The sequence below is a fragment of the Jaculus jaculus genome, chromosome 10, assembly GCF_020740685.1.
Source record: "Jaculus jaculus isolate mJacJac1 chromosome 10, mJacJac1.mat.Y.cur, whole genome shotgun sequence".
Taxonomy (NCBI): domain Eukaryota; kingdom Metazoa; phylum Chordata; class Mammalia; order Rodentia; family Dipodidae; genus Jaculus; species Jaculus jaculus.
Window position 1 is genome coordinate 34,470,936 of NC_059111.1, and position 6,029 is coordinate 34,476,964.

General features: G+C 39.1%; 1 pseudogene; it reads right to left on the minus strand.

Annotated features, from left to right (window-relative positions):
• Nucleotides 1–1,314: 1,314 nt before the first annotated feature.
• LOC101618114 lies at nucleotides 1,315–1,848 on the minus strand (annotated as a pseudogene).
• Nucleotides 1,849–6,029: the final 4,181 nt, after the last annotated feature.

The window sequence follows — 6,029 nt, forward strand, 5'->3', positions numbered from 1 at the left end:
GTCACCACAGAGGTTTATCCACTAAAGCTTCTGTATAAATAACAGCTTATAAGTGAACCAACATCAATATGTCCCTTTATGTATATGAAGATCACAGACTATCAAATATGTTTGCTTTAAGTTTTTATACAATTCTGTACCATAGAAGCAAGCAAAAAATAGCATCAGTTCCTCAGTTCTCTGTGTGATGGATGATTAAGTAACCTGTAGACATTGCACATGATTACACTAGATAAAGCTGGCAGGGCTAGAGTTGTCATAATAATCAAGATGTCTAAAGGCACCAGACAAGAGTGTCAATCCTTATAATGGTAAGAAAAAAAATTTTATTTGTTTATAAGTGTCTCTTGTACTGAAAGTCAACTTTTATGACTGGATATAAAAGTCAGGAGTTGGAAGGTCATGGAGCAGCACAATTCAGTGGCTGGAGATACAAAGAACAGACATGGATTTTGAATAAAGTCAGACATCCTTAACAGGTTTTATTACATTGGCCAGAATGCTCTAAATTCATGAAAGCTTTTGAGAAAATCTTCAATTCCCAACCCCTTACAAAAAGTATGTAGAAAGGGAAAGAAAAAAATGTAATGATCTGGACAGATACAAAACAGCATGCTCTAACTCCTCTTGCCTCCCCAAATGCTAGCTGACAGTGAGGATTCTCAGAGAGCAGAATGTCTCTGAAGTTCACCAGGTAGGAACTCTCCAGTGTAAAGAACAAAGAACATCCATCTGGTGCCTCTACTCACTTGTGACAGACCATCCTTTAATCCTATGTTGTAATGACACATTTCACATGCATTTGTGAGATAAGATAACCATTAAGTTTATATCCCACGTTGGCTTAACGGTTTTCTAAGTACTGGGTGTGGCACTAGAAATTTCATGCTGTCAAGTCAGTATCAGTATTAAGCTACTGGACTCTATAATAAATATCATAAGTAGACATTTACTGCGAGCCAATATAAAAATCTTGCCCAGAAAGACCAGAGGGAAATATAGAATTTTCTTGAGTTAAGATGATCAAAAGTGTGTTTTTTTCTTTTATTTTAAAAAATAAAATAAAATAAAGCTCTACACACTCAGGCAAGTACGTGTGTGAAGTCTTTTGATGTGTGCTTTTATCATGACAACTCTAGGTGATCGGAATGAGGGCCAGGGATACACATCTTCAGCAGTGCACATGAGAAATAAACTCTGAAAAAGGCAATTTCTTGGGTTTAGGAAGGACCATATTATGGGAAGGACTTCAGAGCAATGGACAATAATAATAATAATAATTCTATAATTCAATAATTATAGCCAAGAAGAACTGGAAGACTTTAGGAGATGTTTCAGCTTCTTCTAGATTTTGAGTGTTGAATAAGCCACTGAAGTGTGATATCTATATTATCCTTTTCTTTGCAAGAAATTGAATAGCAGCAACTTTCTCTATCCTGAATAGCAGACAGATTCATTTTTTCAATTAGCTGTTTCTCACCCAAGGCATTTGGAAGGTCTCTTGTTTCCAAGAACTAGTACTGGAATCCCTTGTAGCTGTGGTTTATCTACAAGATTGTGTAGTGCATTTCGAGAGGCTTCTATCTTGTCACGATCTGCAGCATCTATCATGTAAACAACAGCATTGACTCCTCTGCAATACCGTTCCCACATGCTCCGGAATCGGGGTTGTCCTCCGATATCCCATATCTTTATTGTGACGTTACCTCTAGTTACTTTCCTCATGTTGAAGCCCACTGTGGGAATCATGTCTTCACTGAATTGACCTGACGCGAAGACGTTGACGAAGGTGGTCTTGCCGGAGCACTGCAGCCCCACAAGCGTCAGCCCCATCTCCTCCTTGCAGAAGAGCGAGCCGAACGAGTCCAGCAGGCGGGAGATGAGCGCCGCAGGGCGACACGGCGGACTCGGGAGAGCGGCTACGCGGAGCCAGGAAGCCGAGCGGGTCATATGACGCCTCCTGCCCCCCCCCCCCCCCAGTGCTATCTTTAAGATTCTTCCATAATCCTGAAGGCCATCTTAAGTATTTGGAAGCTGAAGACATAAAAGGAAAGTCAGAAATGGTTAGTTTAGTATTTTTAAATTATTTTTTTATTTATTTGCAAGGAGATAGAGAGATAGAGAGAGAGGAAGAGATAGAGAAAGAGCAAGACACTAGGGCCTCATACCACAGCAAATGGACTCCAGATACACGTGCCTCTGGCTTTACAGGGTACTGGGGAATGATCTCAGGCCATCAGTGTTTGTAAGCAAGCACCTTAACTGTTGGGCTATCTCTCCAGCCCAGTCTTTTTTTTTTTTAATTAAGAAAATTCAAAAGCTATGAGAAAGAATTTATAAGCCCATCAATTACTTATTTTTGTAATTATTTAACTTTTTTGAGAGAGAGAGAGGTATATATCTATGTAGAGAGAATGGATCTGCCAGGGTCTCTAGCCATTGCAAAAGCTGTAGATGCATATGCCACCGGGCTTAAGTGGGTACTGGGAATTGAACATGGGTTCTTAGGCTTCTCAGGTAAGTGCCTTAGTCACTAAGCAATCTCTCCAGCCTGTCATCACTTACTTAATGATGGAGTAATTAATGAAACTGATGTACAAAATTTGGTCACTTCTTGTAGGTTTTTTCTTTAAAAATACATATTTTTTATTGACAATTTCTATACTTGTAACAAACCTCCCCTCCCTCACTTTCCCCTTCATAACTCTGCTCCCCATGATATCCCCTCCCTCTCTACATTAGTGTCTCTTTTAATTTGATGTCATCATCTTTTTTTCCTATTGTGAGGGTCTTGTGTGGGTATTGCTAGGCACTGCGAGGTCTTAGATATTGAGGACAAATTCTGTCTGGACAGCTTATGTAAGGAGTGGTACCCTTCCTTTGGCTCTTATGTTCTTTCTGTCACCTCTTCCATAATGGAACCTGAGCCTTGGAGGGTGTGAGATGTTTCAGTACTGGACACTCTTTTGTCCCTTCTTCTCAGCACTATGTTGCCTTTGGGTCATCCCAGTGGTCACCGCTATCTGAAAAGAGAAGCTTCTCTAAAAAGAAGTGAGAATAGGGCTGGAGAGATTGCTTAGCGGTTAAGCGCTTGCCTGTGAAGCCTAAGGACCCCGGTTTGAGGCTTGATTCTCCAGGATCCATGTTAGCCACATGCACAAAGTGGCACACGCATCTGGAGTTCGTCTGCAGTGTCTGGAAGCCCTGGCGCGCCCATTCTCTCTCTCTCTCTCTGTCTTTCTCTGTCACACTCAAATAAATAAAAATGAACAAAAAAATTTTTTTAAAGTGAGAATAACATTAATATATGATTATGAACATTAAGTGTAGCACTTTCAGGGCAATTTTGTGAGAGTAATATACGCATCCATCAAGATAAGAGCAGGCTTTATACCCCTAAGGCTCATGACCTCCCTTGCCATAGGCTTTTGATTAGGTTTTCAGTGCCAGGCATGTATTCTCTCCCATACAGTGGGCCTTCTGTCCCATTAGAGAGCACTTGGTTTCCCCCAGAGCAGACATGGCACTATTGTACTTGTTCAGTCATTTGGCCTGGCTGGCCAAACTTGAGGCTTCCAGTGTCCATTGTTTTCACTGCTGATGACTTCTGTCTCCAATAAGGCTGCATACAGTGCAGTTTTTTTCCAGCTTTCACTTGGCTGGGCTACAGGGAGAAGGTTTTCTGCTCAGCACCAGCTTGATTTCTCAGTGACACTGCTCCTGGAAAACCAAGGGCATTGGCAATAGCCTGTAATGTTCTGGAGGCAACAGGGACTCTCCCCTGGCCAAGAGCTCACTGAAAGGCATCCCATCCTTGGTATTGAAAATTTTCTAGTAACAATCTATGGCTGTGCCATTATTCAAGAAAGTAGATTTTCATATGTCTTATTCAGAATATCTTGAATTTTGATTGACCCTCATCTCCTTTTCTTTTACACATTCTCTTCCCCTGCCCTTTCTTAGGCCTTTCCCCTCCCTGTAATCGGTTCCTCTACTTACATATATATATATATATATATATATATATATATATATATATATATATATATATATATATATATATATATATATAACCATCCCCTAAGACGTTCCCTTTCCTCCCTCCCTTATAGCCTTCCTCTAGCTTATGAGCCTCTGCTACTGATTTTTGGTTCTAGCTCACACACAAGTCTATATATTTGTAGCTAGGATCCACATATGAGAGAGAACATGTGACATTTGGCTTTCTGGGTCTGGGTTACCTCACTTAGTATAGTCATTTCCAGATCCATCCATTTCCCTACAAGTTTCATGATTTCATTTTTCTTTACTGCTGAATAGAACTCCATTGTATATCTGTCCACATCTTTATAATTCATTCATCTGTGTATGGACATCTAGCAGGTTTCATTTCTTAGCTATTGTGAATAGAGCAGCAATAAACATGGTTGTGTAAGTAAGGTAGTGAGAAGAGTCATTAGGATACAGACCTAGGAGTGCTATAGCTGGGTCATATAGTAGATCTACTTTTAGCTGTCTCAGGAATCTCCACACTGATTTCCACAATGGCTGTACCAGACTACATTCCCACAAACAGTGTAGAAGGTTCGCCTTTCACCCCATCCTCACCAACATTTATTGTCATTTGTTTTCTTGATGGTAGCCATTCTGATGGGAGAGAGATGGAATCTCAAGAGAGTTTTAATTTGCATTTCCCTGATGGCTAAGGATGTAGAACACTTTTTTAGATGTTTATATACCATCTGTATTTCTTCTGGTGAGAACTCTCTATTTAGTACTATTGCCCATTTTTTTGACTGGGTTGTTGGATTTCTTATTGTTCTGTTTCTTGAGTTCTTTGTATATTCTGGATATTAATACTTTGTCAGGAGTGTAACGGGTAAAGATTTTCTCCCATTATGTAGGTTGTTTCTTTGCTCTATTCAGTGTCCTTTGCTGCACAAGAGTTTTGTAATTTCATGGGATCCCAGTAACTGATTAGTGGTTTCATTTTTTGAGCAATTGGTGTTATGTTCAGAAAGTCATTACCAATATGTTTAAGGGTTTCCCCTACCCTTTCCTCTAGCAATTTCAGAGTTTCAGGTCTGATATTAAGGTCCCTGATCCACTTGTGTTTGATTCTTGTGCATGGAGAAATACAAGGATCTATTTTCATATTTCTATATATAGATATCCTGTTTTCCCAGCACCACTGTTGAAGAGGCTATCTTTTCTCCAATGAATACTTTTGTCAAAAATCAGTGGCTCTAGCAGCCTGTATGAACATCTGGGTCCTCTGTTCTGTTCCTTTCATCTACATGCCTGTCTTTGTGCCAAAACCATGCTGTTTTTGTTACTATGGCTTTGTATCATATCTTTAAATCAGGTATGATAATACCAACAGCCTTATTTTTGTTGCTCAAAGTCGTTTTGGCTATTACAGATTTTTGTGCTTTCACATGAAATTTAGGAATTTTTTTTTTCTATTCCTGTGAAGAATGCCATTGGATTTTTAATGGGGATTGCATTAAATGTGTAGATTGCTTTTGGTAAGATTGACATCACAGTATTGATTCCTTCAAACCAAGAACATGGGATATCTTTCCATTTCCTTCTATCTTCTGCATTTTTTCGCTTGAGTTCTCACTGCAGAGCTCCTTCATTTCCTTAGTTAAGTTTATTCCAATGTACTTTATTTATTTATTTTTTTTTTTGAGGCAATTATGAATGGGAGAGATTTCCTGATTTCATTCTCTGCACATTTGTTGTTAATATATAGGAAAGCTACTAATTTTTGTGTATTTGTTTTGTATCCTGTTACTTTGCTAAGAGTGTTTATCAGCTGTAACAGTTTCTGGTTGAATTTTTAGGGTCTTTTATGTATAGAATCATATCATCTGCAAATAGTGATAATTTCATCTCTTCCTTTCCAATTTGTTTCCCTTTTATGAGTGTCTCTTCCCTTATTGCTATAGCTAAGACTTTCAGTACTATATTAAATAAAAGGGGGGACAGTGGACACCCTTGTTTTGTTCCTGAATTTAGTGGAA